The 23,703-nt window shown below is 38.7% G+C and overlaps 1 long non-coding RNA gene across 1 annotated transcript; it reads right to left on the bottom strand.

The window, feature by feature from the left end:
• Positions 1-650: 650 nt before the first annotated feature.
• On the bottom strand, positions 651-6,831 carry LOC106998278 (uncharacterized). The gene is made up of 2 exons (XR_013417504.1): positions 5,678-6,831; positions 651-5,374 (listed from the first exon to the last, which is right to left on the bottom strand). It is a non-coding gene; the product is annotated as an uncharacterized LOC106998278 (long non-coding RNA).
• Between the last annotated feature and the right edge of the window lie 16,872 nt (positions 6,832-23,703).

Genomic DNA, 23,703 nt, shown 5'->3' with positions numbered 1-23,703 from the left:
TACATTGTGTAATGACAGGAATATAAAGTTTGAAACAAGGTATAAGTAGGTTGAAATCCTACCTTCTCCAGTTATCCTAACTCTAAGAAGAAAGAAGAGATTACATACAGAAAGAAATGGGAAAAGACATCGAAGATATTTAAAGGTACATGTTTGGTGAAATAGCCTGAACAATGCATGGCAAACTACTACATTTGGCTTATGTTGTCATTCAGTTCTGACGCAATTGTAAATTGAGGAAAAAAATAAATATTAAAATGTTTTCACGGTAGAACGCTAGATGGCAGTATTGCAATTTTTTTAGGTTTGCAAGTTGCAGTATTCAGTGCTATTAAAATTCAGTTGTTTCACTAATGGCTGTCTACACCAGTTGCCCCTGGCTAATTACTACTGCTCTTCTAAAGATACTTCTCCAGAAGAAACAATCTATCTTCTCAGTGCTTCACATACTCTGAAGTTATTAGTCCACAAGTGGCAGAATTAATTTCTCTCAACACTGATTGAGTTGTTGTTCTAATCCAACATTCTCAAGCTTTTTGGTGTCAGGATCTCTTTACACTCTTAAAAATAATTGTGGTTCCTAAAGAACTTTTTTCTTTCATGTGGGTTATATTTATTAACATTTACTGTATTAGAAATTAAAACCGAGATTTTTAAAAAACATTTATTGTTGACTTCATTTTAAACAGCAGTGAAGAGCATGTTAACAGAAGTTACATATTTTTTGAAAAATAACCATATAACCCCAAACAAAAAAAAATATTTAGTGAGAGGAGTGTCATTGTTTTACATTTTTACAAATCTCTTGCATGCCTGGTTTAATAGAAGACAGCTAATGCTCCTATCTGCTTCTTATTCAATTTGTTGTCTCTAGAAAACTCCACTGTACACTCATAGAAGAATAACAGAGAAGAGTGGAAAAGGCAGATCATATCTTAGCATCATTATAAAAAGAGTTTTGACCTGGTGGACACCCAAATGGGTCTTGAGGACCTCAAGGAGTCCACAGAACACATTTTCATAACCGTAGCCCTCCTTGAACTCACTTTCCACCCCTCTCCTAAGACCCTCCATTGCAACCCAGCACCCCTCTTTCTCATGTTTCTGAGAGCTCATTTCACTCATCTGCCCTGTACTAGGGCCCAAATGGCTCTAAGGCATGAATTTGCAGCCATCATCTCAGGTAAGAAAGAATTATTGTATTTTAGATTTTTCTGTATACAAAAAGTAGTCTGACTTCATGGTCCCATCCAGGAAGATTGGCTGGTAATTTAATTTGTCATTACTGTATTTGAGTTCCCTCCACTTCATTTTAGGGCCACACAAGAAAATTTGGGTCTTATAATGACCAAAATTCTTTGTAATGCCTGGTGTTTCTATTCCCCTACCTCCCAGTGTTGGTCTGTACCAGTTAATGCCAAGATGCCTACTCTCCAGGTCTACTATGGTCTCTTCAAGTCCACTGATTCTCGGGGCTCAAACCTTCTCCAGGGGTGAAGCTCTGAGGTTCTGTGTTCAACTGCGGCTCATTACAGTCACACAGTAGTTCCTCTGACTTCCTGCCACCTTCTGAAGGTACTGCCTCAGAACAGCACAACAAACCTTTTTATTCACGAGAGCTACCAACCTCTGTCCACTCCCCAAGCTAAAAGCAAACATAAGTTACTTGCATTATAGTTTTGTCTACAGGTGTGCTCTTTCTAGAAGTCCTGGGACTGCTAAGTATATTAATCCATCCTCACACTGCTCTAAAGAACTACCTGAGACTAGGTAATGTATGAAGGAAAGAGGTTAAATTGACTCACAGTTCCACAGGCTATACAGGAAACAGGGCTGGGAGGCCTCAGTCATGGCGGAAGGATGAAGGGGAAGTAAGTATGTCTTCATGTGACAGCAGGAGAGAGCAAGTGAAGGGGGACTACACACTTTTTTTTTTTTTTTTTTGAGATGGAGTCTCGCTCTGTTGCCCAGGCTGGAGTGCAGTGGCACAATCCCAGTTCACTGCAACCTCCGCCTCCCAGGTTCAAGTGATTCTCCCGCCTCAACCTCCTGAGTAGCTGGGATTACAGGCATGCACCACCACACCCAACTAACTTTTTTTTATTTTTAGTAGAGATGGGGTTTCACCATGTTGGTCAGGCTAGTCTGGAACTCTTGACCTTGTGATCCACCCACCTCAGCCTCTCAAAGTGCTGGGATTACAGGTGTGAGACTACACACTTTTAAACAACCAGATCTCATGAGAACTCACTCACTATCATGAGAACAGCAAGGCGGAAATCCACCCCCATGATTTAATCAACTTCCACCAGATCCCTCCTCCAACACTGAAGATCATAATTCAACATGAGATCTGGGTAGGAACACAGAGCCAAACCATATCACGAAGAGACTGTAAATTCAGTGACCTCTAGGTAAAAAGGAAAAAAAAAATCTTGCAGAAAACTTTATTTGTTAACTGTAAAACAAGCTGTTCTTTAATAAGAATTCAGCCCTATTAGTCATGATCTTGACCCAATTTGAATTGCTGAGATTCAAAAACTCTGGCATTCAAAATGTTCCTTCATACCTGTGTAGGAGAAAAAGTAAGATTCTAAATGAACGTTTGTCTATCGGTAGCAAAGATGCCTGTGTGTTCTAGCCACCCTTGTTTCCCTTTCCATCTGGGCACACATTTTGACTACATTTTTCAGCAACCTTGCAAATCGTTGTGGTCACATCACTATGTGTCCTAGCCAGTGGAATGTAGGCAGAAGTAATGTGTACCACTGCCAGGCAGGGACACTGCAATCTGCTTACATAATCATTCATGTTTCAGCCATGTATCATCAGCCTTCTTTCATCCACTAGCTGGATAAACAGGCTCCACTGGAAGACTCCAAGGCCCTAGGAACTCTTAGATGGAAGGAGCCTGGTTCTCTGTATCACAGCATGGAGCAGAGCCCCATAACAGCCTGTGAACAACCCACTTTAAACTATGGTGTAAATAAGAAATAAACTTTTATTTTTCTAAACTACTGAGAGTGGAAAGTTGTTGATAAATACACTCTCTGAAAACAAACTGCTTCCTCAAGCTTTTTTTTTTTTAACATAGTTAAATGACTTCAAAGTATTTTCTTCCAGAGGAGAGCCTCTTCAGTGATATCGTGTCATTGGAGAAGAAAGGAAGTGGAAGGGAACGTGAAAGAGGGGCAGGTGCAAAGGGCACATCTACTTGCAGTGATTTGTGCAATGGATTAGTCATCATGGTTTCCTGCATCTACCAAGAAAGGTCTAGCCAAATTTTGACCTAAGAAGGCACATTTTACAAAATTGCTTCTCAAAAAGGCCCCCAACTCCTGCAAATAATCTTCTATTTTTAAGATTTCAATAATTCTAATTACAACTGTACATTTACTTCCTATAAGGTCTCCCAGGCTACCTAAAACATCAATTGTATTGCTTTAATATTGGCTGGAATTACATAAACTCATTGTGGTAATACCAGCTTCTCAGGCATGAAAATGCGAAAATGAATTAGTGATCATATTGCTCTCAGTTTCTTAGTAGACAGAATCTGTCAAAACACGAGGTGCAGAAAGCAATTCAGTAACAAAGGGAATCTTTGGTTGTGGAAATTCTAACAGCCATGTTGTGTGTGTGCACATGTGCAGGAGCCGGGGTAGGCACATTTATGAACATGAGCCACCCAGGATTTGGGCAACCTACCTCTTGGTAACAGAGTTTGATTTTCCATTGGGTATCTGCCTTTTACCCTATGCAGCCTAAATGTTTCTGGAAAATCTGACCCTGGGTCCCACGTAATAACCCATCAGCTCCAGGGATTCATTTAAGGCCATCTTCATATTTCATCTCACTGGTTACAGGGATTAAATTAGTGATGGGCTTGAAACTCAATTCCAACAATAAAAAATGAGAGAAGGTCTGTTAAGATTTCTGAGAAAAAAGCTTCCTCACTTTTCCAAAGAAGCTATCCAAAAAGACATACTCTTCCTGCTACACTTCAATATGGAGGTTTTTAGCAGCCATTTCACAAACATAAAGAGGATCAACCTTGGGATATAGGGGAAAGAGGGAATGAAATAACCTTTGCGAACTTATGGATTCCTTTTATGGTTTAGGTGTATTTGAGTTTGGTTTCTTGTTACTTGCAACCAAAAAATTCAAATACAATAAACATGCGAGTGTGCATATATGTGTAAAGATGTGTGTGACACATTTATGTGTGCATGTGTTACGTTTATCCGTGAATGTGGTATTAAGCAGATGTAGATGTCAAAGTAGATGTGTGCATACATGCATGTATGTGTGTATGGTTCACATGTGTCTATTATCATAAATCCATCCATACAAAGGAACTTCAAAACCTTTACTGGATATCTTTTCTAGCTGTCTTGAATGCTGGCCCACATCACTAGGCTGAAAATGAAGATATATGTGAGATAATTAATGGCAGGCTCAAGGGTGATTCAACTGCATTATATGCATTTAGTTATTGAAGGCTATACACCCCATAAGATTTAGCCTGAAAGAAATCTAAAACAACAGCAGTGCATCACTCAACCTTTCAAAAAGCCATACTGCTGTATAATTAAGGATTTGCTATTGAGTAATTTTCAAAACAAACAAAAAATGCTCTGCCCTTCAAGGTGTTGACAGGCTGACACTAACAATGGCAAACAAGTAATCACAAAACCCACTCAATACCACACAAAGCTCAACTGTTGAGCCTAGTGCTTTAAGAATAAATGGCAGTCAGTAGAGGCAGGGCCCTTGGAATCCCTTTTGGGTGCCTTCCAACAAACGCCCATAGCTGTGGAATCGAGTTCCAGCAGCAGCATCTTTCAGGACGTTATTCACAGTACAGTTGCTAGAAACTCTGTCTATTTCATCGATCTGATTCGGATTCCTCAGATATGTTGTTTCCACAAACTTGAACTTAGCCAATTAGGTCATCTTCCCAATAAAAAACTCTCCCTTGAAACAAGCTAACTCCGTTGTACTCCTACAGTGTATTTGGAGAAGTGTTCAAATGAACTAGATTATGGTGAGACAAGTAAGGCGCCTCAGGGGCAAAATTTGGGGAACGGCAGGCTCTCACTGCAGCTCCAGCATTGAACACCAGAAAGAGAATACTCAGGTTCAAAGGCCTTGTTGTAGACATGAACTGGTGTTATTTCTGAACTATATGTGGCAATGCACAGGTGTGCCACATGCCTCGGGTCTAGGCTGTAGCTAATCCACCTAAGTCCCATGAGGATTTGCACACTGGAGAAGATCTTTGTTTATTAATCTTGCTTCAGGGATTGGATTTGGAGCTTCAAAAGCACTTTCCTCCCATGGTAAATGAAGCAATGCACTGGAAGCCCATGATCTGGAAAGGAAGCATAAAAGAATGAAATCAAGCCAAATAAAGTATAAAAACAGGGTGAAACAGAGCAATTTTGGTGATAGTAAAATTATTTTAGATCAACTAGATTGGAAAGCCAGCACAGCTTTAGAACTGGGAGAACCTGCCCAGACCTTTCTCTCTTGGGTCCATAATTAAAGACTGCTGCCACGCCTGGATGCCATCTGAACCCTTCATTTATCCTCCTCCTGCTTCCTGCCACCTGCCGCCCCCTTACAAACACTGTGGACTCTGATTCCTTGACATGTCTTGTGTATGTCAATTTACCTTCATTTCTGTGGCCTCTTCTCTTATCAGAGTCAAAAGAAATCCCTTCAGGGCTGGAAAGGTTTAAATAGGCTCCCAACTTCCAGTTTCGTTCACATCCAATATACTCTCCTGCAGCCTGAGTCCTTTCCAAAACACAAATTGTTCAGTGATTGCCTCTGGCCCTGAAGTTCAAACTTCTTGGTATCAGCAAGAGCTGCATGAGCAGTTTCCTGTCTCTTTCTATTTACATGAACATCAATGTTCCTCTCATAAACGTATTTAATATTTTTCAGCTTTTCAAATCTACTATGATCCATGCTCTTTCTTGGGGCTGATTCTTCACATTTCCTTGTCTGGAACTTTTCCCTCCCTTTTCTTGGCTATTGACGGGTTCAAAGTTACTTTTTTAAGAACACATTCCCCAGGACAAGCCAGGTCCCCTAGCACTGTGTTTCCATTGTCCCTTTTATGCCTCTTTGCATAACACTCATGTTTTTGTTTTAAACCTTTGTTTAGTTGCTTGTCTTCCTCATTAATTCATAACTTCTCTGAGAGTAGGGATTGCCTTAATTAGGCAAGCTAAGAGTTAAAGGCTCATTGGGTCTTTTTTCTCATCAATTAATTCACCAAAAATGTATGGAGAATGTACTATGAGCCAGGCACCATACTAAACTCTAGGAAGATGACGGTGAACCAAGCCAACCCGGTTAGTCCCTGAACATATGGTCCACATTTAAGTCTTCTTGCAATCTACTGATTGAAGTTCCCCAGCTTTGTTTTAATAGCATCCCATTTTTACTCCTTGTTACTTGGGGAAGAATCTAAGAGTAAGTAGACAGTTACCTCTCGTTTTCCTAGAGGTAATGCCTCCTCCCAATACCTTATAGATTCAGAGTAGAGAAACGAAATGGAGAGGCAGAGGGACGAATATACCAAAAACTATGGGATGTTGCCTTGCTCTGTTGTGTCCGTGAGGTCATTAACGGGGAAAGGAAGCTTCCGAGAGCACTGACTGAAGTGAAATCGGGATTTAGGCTCAGGGAGCAGACAAGGATGCTCCTCAGAGGACTTCATCACAAGAAAGCAATCTTAGTGTAGCTGATGTGAAGCTCCATCCATCCAGTGTGGTATTCTGATGGTGAGGGGCATCTCCCTGGCTCTGCACCCAACAGAAAGTCTCTCCTCTCCATCTTCTGTAAGACAACATTGTACTGAACTCACATTCACTCACACTCACTCTGAATTGCCCAGTGGTACATGGCACAACAACAGCCCTGAACTTAATGTTTCATTTCCATAACATTTGGAGCTACCATATAATCTGCTTATTTTGAGTGATTATAAAAGATTATTACATTCTCATCTCATGTGTGTTGTATGTGTTTGCATTCTCACTAATGATTTTGTGCATTGTAATGCCCACATACAATAATCAAAATTCACACAGCACAAGCCATATATTTGTATTCTTCTCGAAATCAAGGTGAGGGTCATAAAATATGCAGTGGTAGTCAAAGTCAGTGGGAGAGAGCTTGTGACAAGCACGGATTACCTTGAAAGCTTTGTTTTATGGCACGCCTCTCATGTGATTAACAGTTCATTGAAAAGACAGACATTGCACACACCAACGAAAAGAGAAAACACAAAGACATTGTAACCGGGATAAAAAAAAAAGTTCTAGTTTCTTATCATGGCAAAGTAGCTTGATGATGGCAGATTTACCCTGTTGCCAGCTTCAATTACAAACTCAAAATGTAACACCAAGAACAACTTTTCGAAGGACCTGAAGATTGTGCAAAAGTGGGTAGAAACTGCATAAGTTTCAAACCATGAAACAAAGATTGATCACTTTTTAGTTGGGAAAGTGATTTGAATATTGAGTTAGTATTTTCAAATTACAGGTGACACTTCTTTTCTAGAATAATGAGGGGTAGGGGCATAGACTTGGGTATCAACTAACAAGCCAGACATAAGGCACAGTTTGCTTGGTTTCTAGGTATGACTTAAGCTTGGGCGCATTCCTCGACCATCCTAAACCAAGGTGTTTATGTCTGTAAAACAGTGATCATCACTCCTAATTCACAAGATCGTTGTGGGGATTCAATGAGATGATACATGCGAATCCCTGAGCATAATGTCAGGCCCACAGTTGGTACCTTATCAAAAATAGTCATAAGTAGGATCTTGCTATTTACCCAAAGTAGTAGCTTGGCTTTCAGATGATTCTTAAGAGAGTATAACCTGGTTTAAACAGGGATTCTTTTCCTAGGAATACAACAGCTAAAATAAGCCAGCTGACAACAGGGTGTGATAGGATGGTAATAAACTAGGGGAAGATTAGCAAATTCTGTTTGTTCCTATTTTTCATTGTGTTCCTGAGTCTTCTGAGACAAGGATTTTTTTTTTTTCTCTTGGTGTTGGAAGGGTGCCCCTCACATGAGGGCCTGATGACCTACTTCAGGGAAGAAGTACAGGAAAAGGTCAGAGAGCGACCTCCCTAGATTTTATGACCTGCTTTAGGGGAGAAGGGTGAGGGGAAGGTGAGAGTGACTTTCCTGTATCTCCTGCTTTCTCAAATGTCAAGGTGTTATATTTTGAAATAATATTGTCCTGAAATTCCATCATAACCTAAAACAAACTAGCAAACAAAAGACACCCAACCCTTGTCATCACTCATTTTCGTATTCCAAACAATATTTGCCCTGAAGGGTGACAGAATGTGCCACCCCATAGTATGCCACTTTTGCATATGGATTATTTTGATCTAAAGGCACTTAACAAATAGCAGAAACGAAAAGGACAATCCGCCCTCTCTGTACTGAGAAAAAGGAAATATTCTTTTCACCGGAGACAGCAGAGAACGTCCATGTGAAAGCTGCCTACCTTATACCGGGAGAGAAGAAACACTTTTGTCACAAGAGACAGGCAGTCAAGGCTGAGAAAAATGTGTACAAACAGATCTCGCTATAACTCATACCTTCCTTCAGCCTCCCTATACATTTTAGCTACTGTTCCACAATTGCTATTCTTTGTTCAACCTAGTATATCAGCACTCAGGTTTTGCCACATCTCTGTGTCTTCGTTTCCTTATGGGGGCTCCTGTGGACATGTAAATATCTGCACGTTTTCTTCCTGTGAATCTATCTTATGTCAATTTCATTCTCAGGCCCAGCCAGAACCCTAAGGGAGTAGAGGCAAACTTCTGTCTCCCCGTACTTCACTTGCTGCAATGAAATTTCAGCCCTACAGTACAGTTTGAGAAGTTCTTTATGTGGCTTTGTCATGGAGTTTTCCTAATATCCTTCAGTGAGGCGATCTGAGCTACAAAAATGAGGGAGGAGATAGGGGATATTCAGGAGGAGGTCTGACCCTTTCTATTCTAATGCGTTCAGGTATTATTTTTGGAAAGACAAAAGACCATTCTGTGTTGCCACACTACTTCTGGATCACTTTCCCCAGCTTGAAGGCAGCTTTTGTTTTATTTTATTTATTTATTTATTTATTTATTTTGAGACAGAGTCTCACTCTGTCGCCCAGGCTGGAGTGCTGTCGCGTGATCTCGGCTCACTGCAACCTCTGCCTCCCGGGTTCAAGCGATTCTCCTGCCTCAGCGCCTGAGTAGCTGGGGTGACAGGCGCATGCCACCGAGTCCGGACAATTGTTGTATTTTTAGTAGAGATGGCATTTCAACATATAGGTCAGGCTGATCTCGAACTCCTGACCTTGTGATCCGCCCACCTCAGCCTCCCAAAATGCTGGGATTACAGGCATGAGCTACTGCGCCCAGCCAGGTTTTTTTTAATTTCTACCTCTGTTGCTCAGAAATATCCAAGCTTCAACTAAAAATGAAAACTTTGTTTTATGGCATAAATGCTCATGCATAAAGCTAATATTTAGTTTGAAGGGCTTTTTTCCCCCTCAAACCAATTGACCCCTAAATCAATGTTTTTTAAAATAATTTGATTGTCAATCATTAAATGACAAACATTGTTGGCCAAGCGCAGTGGCTCATGCCTGTAATCCCAGCACTTTGGGAGGCTGAGGCTGGTGTGTCCCTTGAGGTCAGGAGACCAAGACCAGCCTGGCCAACATGGTGAAAACTCGACTCTACTAAAAATACAAAAATTAGCCGAGCATGGTGATGCGCAGCTCTAATCCCAACTACTTGGGAGGCTGAGACAGGAGAATCATTTGAACTCAGGAGGCAGAGGTTGCAGTGAGCTGAAATCACACCACTGCACTCCAGCCTGGATGACAGTAGGACACTTCATCTCAAAAATAAATAAATAAATAAATATTAAAAATATGTATATATATAAAATAAATGACAAACATTATTACACTTCCCCAAATTGTCTTTTTTTCCACAATAATGTTATTTCATTTTGCCTCTGGTCTATTGAGCTACGTCCATGCTATTTTATCTTTCTGGCTCTCTCTGTGGTATTCTTTTCTCTTCTCGTGCACACAGATCTAGACTTCCAAAAACTCTAGCGACTGGAATTTTGTAGTAGCAGAAAGCAGGACACTCACCAAAGATCTTTCTCCTTCATGGCAACCACCCATATACATCTCCACTAAAAATAAAAAGCCTCACATATTTAAAAGAACTGTGATTATTTTACCTAATTTTTTGATGCCTTAAACAGAACTGTCTGTTTTGTCAGGCGAGGGAAAAAAAGATATTTTTATTTGCAATATTGTCCACAAATATGCTATGTATGGCTTTTATAGTTAAAAATGCATCTTCTCCTCCAAGTGTAAATATTTTCTTGGGATGAGAAATCCAATAAAACCACAGATCCCTAGCCTCTGTGGTTGGTATAAACAAACCCCGCTTTTTGAACTTTCAGTCTCCAAATGTGACAGCCACAGATTTTATTTTAAAGGTTACTCTTTGCATTTTTAAAAAATGTGTTTGCAAGATTTATTCATCTGTGGTTAAATGTTTCTATGTCTCTGAAGTCACCTGCTAGGATCGGCCCCACTTTACATATGGGAAATCATTTATGGGAAGTGAACAATATTTCTTTTGTAGCTTTAACCACAAGCTGGTTCAGCCTTACCTTCACAATTAACTGAGTTTCCAAAATTATTTTCCTGGTGTGCACTGTGATTCTTTTCTTCTCTAAGAAATAGAGAACAAAATTGCCTTATCCCAAGCCCATGCTGTAGCTTTTAAATGTCAACAACACTTTCAGTCTTCTGAAATGCTTAGCTGAGCCCCTGAGGAAGTGCGCTGTAGTATAAAGAATCCGTAGATGCAGCAAAGGTTACTTCTCCAGGTCTCAATTTTCATGTGTATTCATTTCCTACCACCCTTTCCCTTTTGGCTTTTTACAAGATATATTTCCAAAATGTGGTTATGTCTTGGTGTTGAGGTTATGACAGTATTTATTTTCGTTTACATTTGTGTTTTTACAAATGTTGTACAATAAGTAGGCATTATATATCAGTAAGGGGAAAACATTTTTCTTGAAATAAGACCACATGAGAGTAGATAAATTCTACAGAACCATCAACAGACCCTGATTCTAACCACTAATATTTTTCAAAGCAGGTTATATGTGCATTTCTCTTCACCCAACTAGAAGAGAGAAGAAAAACAGCGACACAGGCTTACTGTTCTCTCTGGAGCAATTGCAACAACTGTTTGGAATGGCAACATAGATGCATTGAGTAACAAAGTCACAACTGGTTGCCAATCATTTTGGGCTAAATAAAGCTAACATTCCAGAAGCTCTTGCCCTTCTACTAGTTACTCTTTTTTTGTGCACTTTGGCACATCGTTTTATTTATTTGTATGTGTGTATATATATATATATATATATATATATTTTGGAAGAGGAAATGTTTGCAGTGCAGCTGTTCTTTGTGCCATATGACATCGCGGTTAACTATCCACAGTCTCTTGTCAGGACTCTCTCCCCCTTTTCTGCAGTGTCAAAGGAAAGGAAGACCTTCATTCAGAATCATAAAACATAGCACTAAAAAGGCTCTGTTCATAGAATTTGGAGACGAGTCCTCAGTTAGAGTCATGGAGTCTTTTGAGATGGAAATGATATTAAGGGTAATTTAGTAAGGTACAACATTTATAAAGGAAGAAGAGAACGAGAGAACTGCCTGAAGGAGCTCTGTAGTAAGTCAGCAAAGCCAGCACTCAATTCCAACTTTTTTCATTCCAAGTCCTATCTTTCTTTCCAGCATTTTAATTCCCCATTCGAAGACAGAGTCTATTATTATTCTAGAAGGCAGAGCATATTTCTACCTTAGAGTTCATATACCAGAAGAGCTTTGTCCAAATTTACTTTGATGTTTTAGCATGCTGGGACATCAGAGAATTCTATATTTCTTTTTATAGACACATTCACTTGGTAGTTCCACTTTCCAGTAGGCCTATTTCCAACAATAACCAAAGGAGCACAAAAATTCCACTCCTGGCCAAAGTCTATTCACTCCATTCCTTTTTTTTTTTTTTTTTTTTTTTTTTTTGAGACTGAGTCTCACTCTGTCACCCAGGCTAGAGTGCAGTGGCGTGATCTCAGCTCACTGCAACATCCACGTCCCAGGTTCAAGAGATTCTCCTGCCTCAGCCTCCCAAGTAGCTTGACCTATAGGCATGTACCACCACGCCCAGCTAATTTTTTTTGTACTTTTAATAGAGATGGGGTTTCACCATATTGCCCAGGCTGGTCTCCAACTCCTGACCTCAGGTCCTCTGCCCACAGTTGCCTCCCAAAGTTCTGGGATTACAGACATGAGTCACTGTGCCAGCCCACTCCATTCCAAGAAGAAAGAGGAGAAGAAGGAAGAAGAAGAAGGAAGAAAAAGAAGAAGGAAGAAGGAAGAAGGAAGAAGGAAGAAGAAGAAGAAGAAGAAGAAGAAGAAGAAGAAGAAGAAGAAGAAGAAGAAGAAGAAGAGGAGGAGGAGGAGGAGGAGGAGGAAGAGGAGGAGGAGGAGGAAGAAGAAGAGGAGGAAGAAGAAGAAGAAGAAAGAAGAAGAAGAAGAAGAAGAAGAAGAAGAAGAAGAAGAAGAAGAAGAAGAAGGAGGAGGAGGAGGAGGAGGAAGAGGAGGAGGAGGAGAAGAAGAAGGAGAAGAAGAAGAAAAGGAGAAATTACTGCCCCTACTCTTTCTCTTTCTCTGGTATAAAAGTAAAAGTAGCAAAGAGAGAAACAACTCTGGAAATATGTGTTGATATATGCTTGGCACTGGATTTAATAACCACAGTGAAGAAAACCCATGATATTGTAGTTCACTCAAAAATAATTGGTAGCACGTTGACTAGAAAACAGTAAACCAGGTTTCCAAATCAAGAGGGATATTTCAAGTGAACAGCATATTTTGGGCAAATATGTCTTGCCAGGGTCAACATACTAACAGAATTCTGGCACTCCATTTTGTTGGATCAGCACTATACTTAAAGAAGAGAACACTACCAAAATGCTTTTTAAAAAATTTCCCATTATTTAAATGATTTTATAAAAAGAAGACAAATAATCTACTTGGGTTAATTTACATAGCTTAGAATAATACTTTTTGAAGATAGCTTGCCTTTGACAAGGCGTGGAATGGTATGACACCTTTTCTACCCCATCAAAGGGTCATGACTGACAATCCTATAAGAAAAGACAGATTAAATGGATGGAACTGGAGAGGCATTATGTTAAGTGAATTAAACCAGAAACAGAAAGTTAAACACTGTGTGTTCTTACTCACATGTGGAAGCTAAAAAAAGTTGACCTCACAGAAGTAAGAACAGAGGATACTTGGACTCAGGAAGGGGAACATCACACACCAGGGCCTATCATGGGGAGTGGGGAGGGGGGAGGGATTGCATTGGGAGTTATACCTGATGTAAATGACGAGTTGATGGGTGCTGACGAGTTGATGGGTGCAGCACACCAACATGGCACAAGCATACATATGTAACAAACCTGCACGTTATGCACATGTACCCTAGAACTTAAAGTATAATAATAACAAATAAATTAAAAAAAAAAAAAAAGGAACAGAGGATACTAGAGGTTTAGAAGAGTAGGGAGAAGAGGTGGGGGATTGAGATAGATCTGTCAAAAAATAAAAATTTCATCCGGGCACGGTGTCTTACGCCTGTAATCCCAGCATTTTGGGAGGCCGAGGCGGGTGGATCACAAGGTCAGGAGTTCAAGACTAGCTTGTCCAATATGGCGAGACCCCCACTCCTACTGAAAAATACAAAAATTAGCCAGGCATGGTGGCACACACCTGTAGTCTCAGCTACTCGGGAGGCTGAGGCAGGAGAATCACTTAAACCCAGGAGGCATAGGTTGCAGTGAGCTGAGATGGCACCACTGCACTCCAGCCTGGGTGACAGAGTGAGACTCTATCTCAAAAAAAAAAAAAAAAAAAGAAAGAAAAAGAATAAAAATTTCTAGCTAGATAGGATAAATTAGTTCTAGTATTCTATAGAACTGTAGGATGACTATACTTAACAATAATAATATATAGTCTCAGATAGCTAAAAGGAGGATATTGAATGTTCCCAAAACAAAAAAAAAAGATAAATATATATGTTAATTACCCTGATCTGATCGCTATACATTAAACCTATCAAAATATCACTATGTACCTCAAATACATACAAATATTATGTGTCAATTTTAAAAGCTTATTTTAAAAGAGAGGTTAACAACAGTATAACAAATTTATTTAATCAAACTTTTATGTGACACAGTTTCCTGTGTCCCAGGAAAAACTGACTTTTTTTCATGCTTAGATTAAATGAAGAATGGACAGCCATGTAGAAATATGATTGGACAAAAGGGTATGATCTAATGGTAATAGTGGGAAACCCAGCAAAGCCAGACTATTCAGATACTTCTTGGCCTCCCTATGTAGCATTTCTTCCTCCTGGGTATGGGACAAGATCCATCTGAAATGATTTGCTTCAAAGGAAAAGAGGGAGTGTGACTCATTTAGGTTTTATGGCTTGCTTTGGGGAAGATGAGTTTGTATGACCCACCTTAGGGGAAGAGAATATTGCTTTTCTATGAATCAATTCTAAGGGAGAAGAAAACAGGAGATGGGAGGATGGGAAAAAGACAGAAAGACTTTGCTTCTGAGACCCTTCCCATCTACTTTAGTTCAAAGTACTCAGTGTACCAAACTGCTGTACTCTGGGGTATCACTTCCTGAGCCCCAACAACAGTCATGCAACAACAGGCAGAAAAAAAGTCATGCTCCTCTACACCAGCTCAAGTCAGCTCCAGCATTTGAGTTTTCCACCTCAGCTTAAATGTCACATTCCAGAACACAGCTTGAGTCTAGAGACCTGCACTACAGGGTCAGATTTGGATAAAAGGTAGGGTAGATTTTCCAAGCCAAGGCTTGAACATTTACATCTCTTCTTCTTTAACACCTAATTCATAGATACACTACAGATGATTTGAGGAGGAAGGAGAGGTCTAAAAACTGGCAGGCAGCTATGTCATTCTTTCAATATCTGTTGACAATATGTACGGGACTTGGGTTCACAATGCCCAGACCTGGGACAGGTTTGACCACTTCAGTTTATCTTAAGGTTTTTCTCATGCTTCATAGTGAAACCAGGTGTTCATGAGGGAGGCGGAAGGGAATCAAATGTAACCAGGCATTATTCTACCCACTTTGCAAAGCTGACTTAGTTCCTCTTCACAACAGTCCTAAAGGCTTGAAGTCTTATTTTCTTTTCACAGATTTAGAAATGGGAGTTTATCAAGACTAAACAATCTGATGAATTCAAACTAGAAAGGAGTGGAATAGGGATTTATTTGACAGTAAAATCTATTGGCTTTGGCACAGATCATGACTCTTCCTTAAACCACTAAACACTCAAAACTAATCTCCAATGTGTGAAGAGGGTGTGAAGATGTTGGCTCTTTACTCTGCAAGAGGACAACCATTGCAGCCCCAACCATTCTGCCTTTTCGTGAGGCTAAATTTTTTAAAAAATCATCGTTTTCCATTTAGGCAAAATCCAGACTTTTCCTAACAAAATGTGGCTGAGAAGGAAGAGGCTTTCCATGGAAGTAAGATTGTGTATTTATATCAATAGGTGAAAGGAAAGTTATTTGGCCTGTGGGAACTGTGGTTTTATTGTGTGTGAATCACTGGAGATTAAAACCCAAGTACCATCCTTTTCTTTTGGATGCTCATGGAAGCATAAATCATCTTTGTTTGGGGCTCTGACTTCTGACTTTCTAGACTGTTACCACCTTTATTTAAAAGGTTATACTAACAGATTGTTTCCTTTGTCTAAAAGAGGCTTGCAGTTTCTTTTCATAGGCATACTTTAAGATCCTTGAGTACTTGGGCTCCATGTTAACTATTGTGATATCTATAAATAACCTGTCCTTGCCCTCCCAGGATTCTCATTGAATAAGGGAAGCAGGGAGGGAAGGAAGGATTTAAGGTTTGCTGAAAAAAAGAAAGAGAGAGAAAGAGAAAGAGAAAGAGAAAGGGAAGGAAGGAAGGAAGGAAGGAAGGAAGGGGAGGAGGAGGAGGAGGAGAAGCAGAAGCAGAAGCAGAAGCAGAAGAAGAAGAAGAAGAAGAAGAAGAAGAAGAAGAAGAAGAAGAAGGAGGAGGAGGAGGAGGAGGAGGAGCAGGAGGAGGAAGGAAAGAAAGAAGAAGGAAAGAAAGAAAGAGAGAGAGAGAAGGAAGGAAAGAAAGAAAGAGAGAGAGAGAAAGAAAGAAAGAAAGAAAGAAAGAAAGAAAGAAAGAAAGAAAGAAAGAAAGAAAGAAAAGAAAAGAAAGAAAGGAAAGAAAGAAGAAAGAAAGAAAGAAAAGAAAGAAAGAAAGAAAGAAAGAAAGAAAGAAAGAAAGAAAGAAAGAAAGAAAGAAAGAAAGAAAGAGAAGAGAGGGAGGAAGGAAGGAAGGGGGGAGGGAGGGAGGGAAGGGAGGGAGGAAGGGAAATGGACTCAAACCCAGGTTTCTACAGCTGTGCCACATCTTTACATGTCCATCTCCCATGAATCATCTTGATCGTTCTTTCTCATCTTGAGAACCTCCCTTAATCTCTTTAAAACCCATAAATTAAATAGACAATTACTTACTTGTGGCTCAAATGTACTCCATCAGCAATAGTTAATTTTCTGTTGGTGAACAAGCACAGTTCCTAAGAGTTCACAATTTGTAACCTGTTCATGATTTGTAACTCACTCCAAAAAAAAAAAAAGCAGTTCTACCAGCTGCATCTGATACCCATGGCAAGCATCACAGCAGCAAGGGGAGGTACCTTTTGCTGCAACTATATGAAGACAAAGCAAAGAAAGGTAAAAAGTTGGTTGTTTTTATTTAAGATCAGAAAGTTTCTTAGAGAGTATTTCCACTTGCCTTAGTTTATAAACGAGAAATTTAAGACATCTGTTGACAATTATAAGATCCATGGGAATCAGTCCCAGAATTAATTGCTTTCTACTTGCTTAAGACATGAGCAATGCTAGGTTGGCTGGAGTGTGCTCCTAAAGGAATTAGAATGCTACAAAGATCATCTTAACAGCCACTGGGAAGCCTGTAAATTTGAATTATTACTTTCACATAAATCACTGTATAGATTTGCGTTGTGATTGTTATTACAAAGCATTGTTATAGATATCCAGTCAAGCCCAGAAATAATTCTGTTATCTTAAAAATGTCACTTATTTTGCCTTTATATTAACTGTTAAAATAATTAATTGGGAGGCCATTAGGCCGAGACTACTTCAGTGCCTTTTGTTCCTACAAAACAGACCAAAACCCAAAACATGCCAGGGCCAACCATGAGGATACTCAGAAAATTCCCAGCCCAGAGTCAGACCTGAATAACCATTAGGAACAAAGCAGGCCCGGGAACATTTCCTAAGATTTATTTCTCAAGGTTCCTCATCTGCCTGCCACCTTTATTGTTTAAGGATCATATGAATCCTACAACCTGTTATAAAATAAAAAAACATGATACAAAGGTAAAATTGGGTTATTGGTTTTAATGTTGATTTTCACAAAAATTAATCTAACAATACTTTTTATTAAAGTCTGTTATAAATTAATTCTATATCAACTTCCAACTTCTTAAAACACACTTTTGATTATGGTTCTGTCAATGAATCCTCCAAGTAAAACAAAACTCCTCAGCCTGGAAGTCAAAGTTTTCCTAGATTTGGCAGAGCATCTTTTCTCAGACTTATATACCTAAGTCTGGTCAAAGTGAATGACTATTCATGATTTATATTCACAGACTGAATATTTATTTATTCCTTTTGTAATGTTGTTTCTGCCGTGTGGAATACTTTTTCTTCTCCATCTCCATTTGTCCAATTCTTACTCATCCTTCAAGTTTCAAACATCATTCCTATGAGATTCTATCTAATTTCCCTAGAGTCAACATTATTTTTTTCACTCTCTGAACTAGTGTTTTATTTATATTATGTGAAATCAAAGCTCATCTGACATGTCACTTCATGTCAGCAACCATAGCAAATGACTCTCTCTTCCCCAAATCGACTCTGCTTTTCTCTCCCAGGTGTGTTTGCATATTCTGTCTCTACAATCTATGATGCCCTCTATCTATTCATTCACTTGGTGGGCGTCTTATCCTGCAAGCCTCAGTCCAAGTGCCACCTTGTCATCCAGGACTCCTATAGGCAGGTGAAGTAAATTCTCCCCACCATATCATAGCACTGAAATGACTTCAAGAAGTAGTAGAAGAAGGTATAGTTATTTTGTGTATGTGTGAGTGTGTGCGTGTGTGTGTTTTATTTTTAGAGATAGGGTCTTGCTATGTTGCCCAGGTAGGAGTGCAGTAGCTATTCACAGGTGCAATTAGAGAACACCACAGCCTCAAACTCCTCACTTCATGAGATCCTCTTGCCACAGCTTCTTGTAGCTAGGACTACAGGTGCGTACCACCACACTCAACTAAGAAGTTGTATTTTTTTTAACACATGACAATGCTGTATTTCAATCCTAGCTCAATCACTCACCAATCTGATTATTTTGATTAAATCTACTCTAAACTCATATTCTCTCCATTAAAAACTAAGGTAGGAGAGAGAGAAAAAATTTGACATAGTAGAGAAACTACAATAGCTTACAAAATCATGAGAATGCATCAATAAAACACATGAAAAATTGAGAAAATAAATAAGCCACAAATATATCCACATGACTCTGTGTTCCTTCCTATCATAATACATCACAATTACTTTTATATTGATGCTCTCTCTGGACCATGGGTCTCTGGAAGGTAGCTCTCCTAAGAAGCATAGAACTTTGGAGCTTGATAAATACCTGGGTTTGAATCAGCTCTGTGGCTTACCAACTGTGAGAACAGTAAGCAAGGTACTTCCTCTCTTTATGCCTCAATTTTACTACCTGTAATATGCATATACTAAAATTGGGTGGGTTGTTGTAAGAATCAGGTAGGTATAAATAAGCTCAGGAAAAAAAAATCTAGCAAAATGAAACTTCTCAAAATATAACTTATTATATTAGTAATTACAGTAGCTAATTGTAGGACATAGAAGATGCTAAATAAACATTTCATGAATGAATAGACTAATGAATACAGTAATGAGAAGACTGTAAAGCACTATGCAAATATTAAGAATTATTTTGACTGTTGACTTGATGTGATTATTTCAACTCTAAGATCCAGTTCCCAGCTAATAAGGTAATTTGTTTATTTCTATGGTTAGCCTGTAAAAGCCTGCTCCTCATGCTGCTAAAGTGAAGCTCTCTGAACCTCTTCCAGTTTTGAGTGCTGCCCAATTCATGAATTTTGTATGTGAAAATAAACTCTGTTAAATTTATTTTGTGAAGTTTTTCTTTTAACATAACGAAGTCCCCCAAACACCCTTGTCTTGAACAATAACAACAAAAATCAGGAAGGTGTACTGGTTACAAGCATGTACTCTATTCCATGAGTTGAAATTCAGGCTCTGATACTCACTAGCTGTAAGTACTTAAAGTCAAACTATGTTTCAATTTCTTCAACTACAAAACAGAGATAGTACATATTTTTGAGAGTTATTACGATTAACTTATTTCATTTACAGGAAACATTTAGAACTATTTCTGATATATAATCATCATGAGTGATTATATACATGTTATTTCATATGTAAATATTCATCATTTATATAATGGTTCAATATGATTTCATTAATACTCCAAGTCTTTGTAAATTTAACTCCAGGATCCATATAAAAGAGATTTCATCTCTTTTTGAAATGTGATGGAAAATATCTCTACAAGAATGATTAAAGTTTATTTTTGTGCAATGAGATAATCTACCTAGGAGACCAAAGCATTCTTCAGCAGGTTTCTGTGGGTCAAAATAAAGAATGTTGAATTTTTATCTTCTAGAGATTATTTTTCCTAAATACCCTTCTCAATCCGTACAACCAACATACAGACATTAGTTAAGAGTCTAATATTTGGCATTTGTAAAACAAGAACTTTGGGGTTCACTAAAGTTCTAAGATTCCTTTAAGGTCTAAGGTGCTCAGCATCTTGCTGCATTCCATGAAAAGATGATGAAGTACGAGGCATGTTCCTTTCCTACAACAAACATGTAGCATGCAGAGCAAATATTTTTAAATTAAAGAAAGAAAGAAGAACTACTGAGTAGAATAAAAGCCTATTTATCTTGGCTTAAAACTGAAAACACAATATATTCTTACTCTGGGCTATTTTTGGTGTGGCCTGAATCTTCTGATTCTCCATCATTCTATACACTGCAATATATCTTGTACACAATTTAAACACCCAGTTTTACAGCAAAGGCATTTCCATGAGTCATCTCTTGACTGCTTCTTGTTTATCTCGTGTACGCTTCTGACAGCCTAACAGCATCACCTTTCTGAGATGTTTCACTCTCTTCAAGTTCTCATGTCTTTCCCAGCATCCACTTTATCTTTGACATGTGCCTGTTCACTCACTTCAAATATGTCAGCAGTAAAGGTGACAGTGGGTTTTGGTGTCAAAAATAGAGAAATGAAGCATACTTTTTACTCTCATTGAAAGAGCTTTTAAGATCATTTAGTTTTAAAGTTTATGAGCTGTAAGAATTACCCATATCATAGAATTTATGCCGCTATGTATCTTCCTTAAAATTTTCTTAAATAAGTGATTCTTTGTATCCCTTTCATTTTTAATATTTTTACTGACGCAATGCTAATTTAATATAAACTATTTTACATGATTTGTAAGTCTATCCTATCTCCCCTAAAAACAACCAACAGTTTTAAGTGCTTAATATATATTATACACTGTTCTATGTCATTTAGTCCTCCAAAAATAACTACCTGAGAAAGGTATTATTATTAACTCCATATTACAGATAAGAAAACAGAGGTTAAGTAAAGGCATATAATTTGCCCAAAGACTTATAGTCGGGAAACAGAAGAACAGGATTGGAACTCAGTTTTTCTGACTCCCAAGTCCTGAATCTTTCATTTATGTGTCTTAGCAGCTTCTCTGGCAGTTTGAGTATTCCTTTAGAACAGAAGCAGTGTATTGCTCTAATTTGCATATCTCTTCCTAACACTCAGCACAGAGCCTCTTGCATAGTAACTTCTTACTAAATATTTGAGAAGAAGGAGGAGGAGGAAAAAGAGGAGAAGAAATGAAAGAAGGAGCAAGGAAGGAAGAGAGGGAGGGAGGGAGGGAGGGAGGGAGGGAGGAAGAAAGGAAGGAAGTGAAAGTTGGGGGAGGGAGGGAGGAAGGAAGGAAGGAAAGAAAGAAGGAAAGGAGGGAAGCAGGAAGGAAGAAAAGAAGAAGGAAGGAAGGAGGAAGGGAGAAGGAGGAAATAGGAAGAAGGAAGAAGGAGGAAGGAAGAAGGAGGACGGAAGGAAGGAGAAAGAGGATGTATTCCAAGAATGGTATAATGACTGTAAGAAGGCTTTCTCTTTCTTAAAGATATCTACCCGCTTCACGAAACTTTGAGCTCCAGCCCACCGCACCCACTCACCATTCCCAGCTTCCTGTGTAGGAGATAATAATGGGCGATGGATAGGCAATGCGTTTCTAATTTTCTGCATGGATGCCTTAGTTACTATTAAGATATTGTCAAAGGGAAGTAATTTCAAAGAAGAGAAGCTAACTTGATTAAGAAATTCGATTAAGATTTACTTTTGAGAAAATATTAAAAGCTCAGAGAAAAAAAAAAAAAGATTGAGATTGGGAGCCATTAAAGGACCCCCTCAGATATCAAAATGGCAGAAGACAACTGCTCATTGACACAGCACAAAGCCTTTATATTGACATCTTTTATAATAGCAATCACAAGCATGAATTTTCAGCATGTCCAAGGCCAAGCATACCCATGTTAGCTGCAATTCTAATAAGCTTCATGTTTCACTTCAAAACCTAGAGTTTCTCTGTTTAATTATACAAGCTTCCCTGTCTTCTCCTGCTGGGCCACTAAGGGCTTAGGTCCTAATCTTAGCACATGAAATTAGCCTAGTCCCGCCCCTCGAGATCCAGTGAATTGATTTTTTTTCTCGCCTTAGAGATTTCCTGAGGCCAAAATAACTACCTCAACCACCTCTTACTTAAAAGATCATTACTTTTAACCAAGAAGCACTATATATCAAGCTCCTTGCCTGTGGAGTCCTCAGCAGACCGTCAAATCATTCAAAACACACTTCTCTTCCTGCCAGTGCTACCCTATAGTTGACGGTCTGGCATTTGGCCTCAGGAGTAGCCAAGAAAGGATGTCAGAGACTGGTCTTCTAGGGAGATCTCAGAGATGTGTCCTCTGGTAACAGGTGACATCTGTATTCCTTGACCTTTACAAATGCTACCTGTCTCTATGTCTGGGTTTTGTATCTTCAGCAGAATTTGAGAGCTGTCAGATTTACTCAAAATGGGCTCTGGCCACTCATTCTCTAGCCAGTTCAAATATTCTCTCACTTGGTGCTCCTAAAACTAGCTAAGTAAGGAGAAAGCTGTCAAGGTGACCACTGGCAGAACAGCAGCCGGTAAGGAATGACTCAACAAGTCTACTACAATTGAAATATTTGAAATCCTTGGGAAAGACAAGGCATAAGAAATTGAAATTATCAGGAAAGTAGAGGGTCCTTTTAATTTTTTTCTCTTCCTAATTTTCCTTCAGGGTAAGAAGGAAGGTCTCAAATTCCAAAAGCCCACACCTCAATAGATTAAAAAAAAAAAAGTGGTATTGCCACGCAAGGATTTTATAAGACGAATGAAAGCTTTCGTGTTATTGTACACATGTGTGTGCTGAACATTTATAGAATATCTCAGTTGGTGAGGCAGAACGATGTCTTTCTCAATTTACAGGAAGAAATGTGAAACTGAAAGTGACAACAGTTTGCAACTTTCCACTTCCCACCAAGATCTATGTAATAATATTCTACTTTTGGAAACCCCAAAGTGTATATGTGTTTGAGGAATGCAGAGATATGCCAAAAAACACAACATGCCTTGGAATTAGACATTAGAATTAGGTTATGTTCTAATGTTACATCTCCTTTTCTCAACTCAGTAAACTCCTAAGAATTGCGAAATAATTCTATCATAATACTTTGGGGTTTGTTTGTATGTAAATTGTATTCCATTTAAAATAACTTTTACTTTTTTGTTTCTAAAATAATGAAGAATTATTGTAGATGTGTTAAAAAGATTAGAGAAATAAAAATAAGAAAATAGGAATCACAATCCCAGAGGTAATTAACATTTAACATCGTGAAGTACATCCTATCAGTCACAGTGTTATGTGTTGTTCTTTTAAACATGAGAACCCCTTTTTATTACATAATTCTTCACAATGTTCTTCTGTAAGACAGCAAATGACTATTTTAAACCCATTTTTAATATCTACAGAGTAGAGCTGAGGGAGCAGAAAGATGGAGCATAGCATCTTTATGTATTTTCATGTGTATAAAATCCAAGAAAACTTTTAAAGTTAAAGCCTACTTAAAATTAAATATGGTTAAATGAATACTCCTTTACTTTGTGTTTAATCCTTCTTTCTAATAATCTTAAAATAACAATGTAAGGATAAATTGTCAAACAGAATTAGAAGA

The sequence above is a fragment of the Macaca mulatta genome, chromosome 5, assembly GCF_049350105.2.
Source record: "Macaca mulatta isolate MMU2019108-1 chromosome 5, T2T-MMU8v2.0, whole genome shotgun sequence".
In the NCBI taxonomy this organism is placed as follows: domain Eukaryota; kingdom Metazoa; phylum Chordata; class Mammalia; order Primates; family Cercopithecidae; genus Macaca; species Macaca mulatta.
This window is presented reverse-complemented; position numbering and strand designations above follow the sequence as displayed.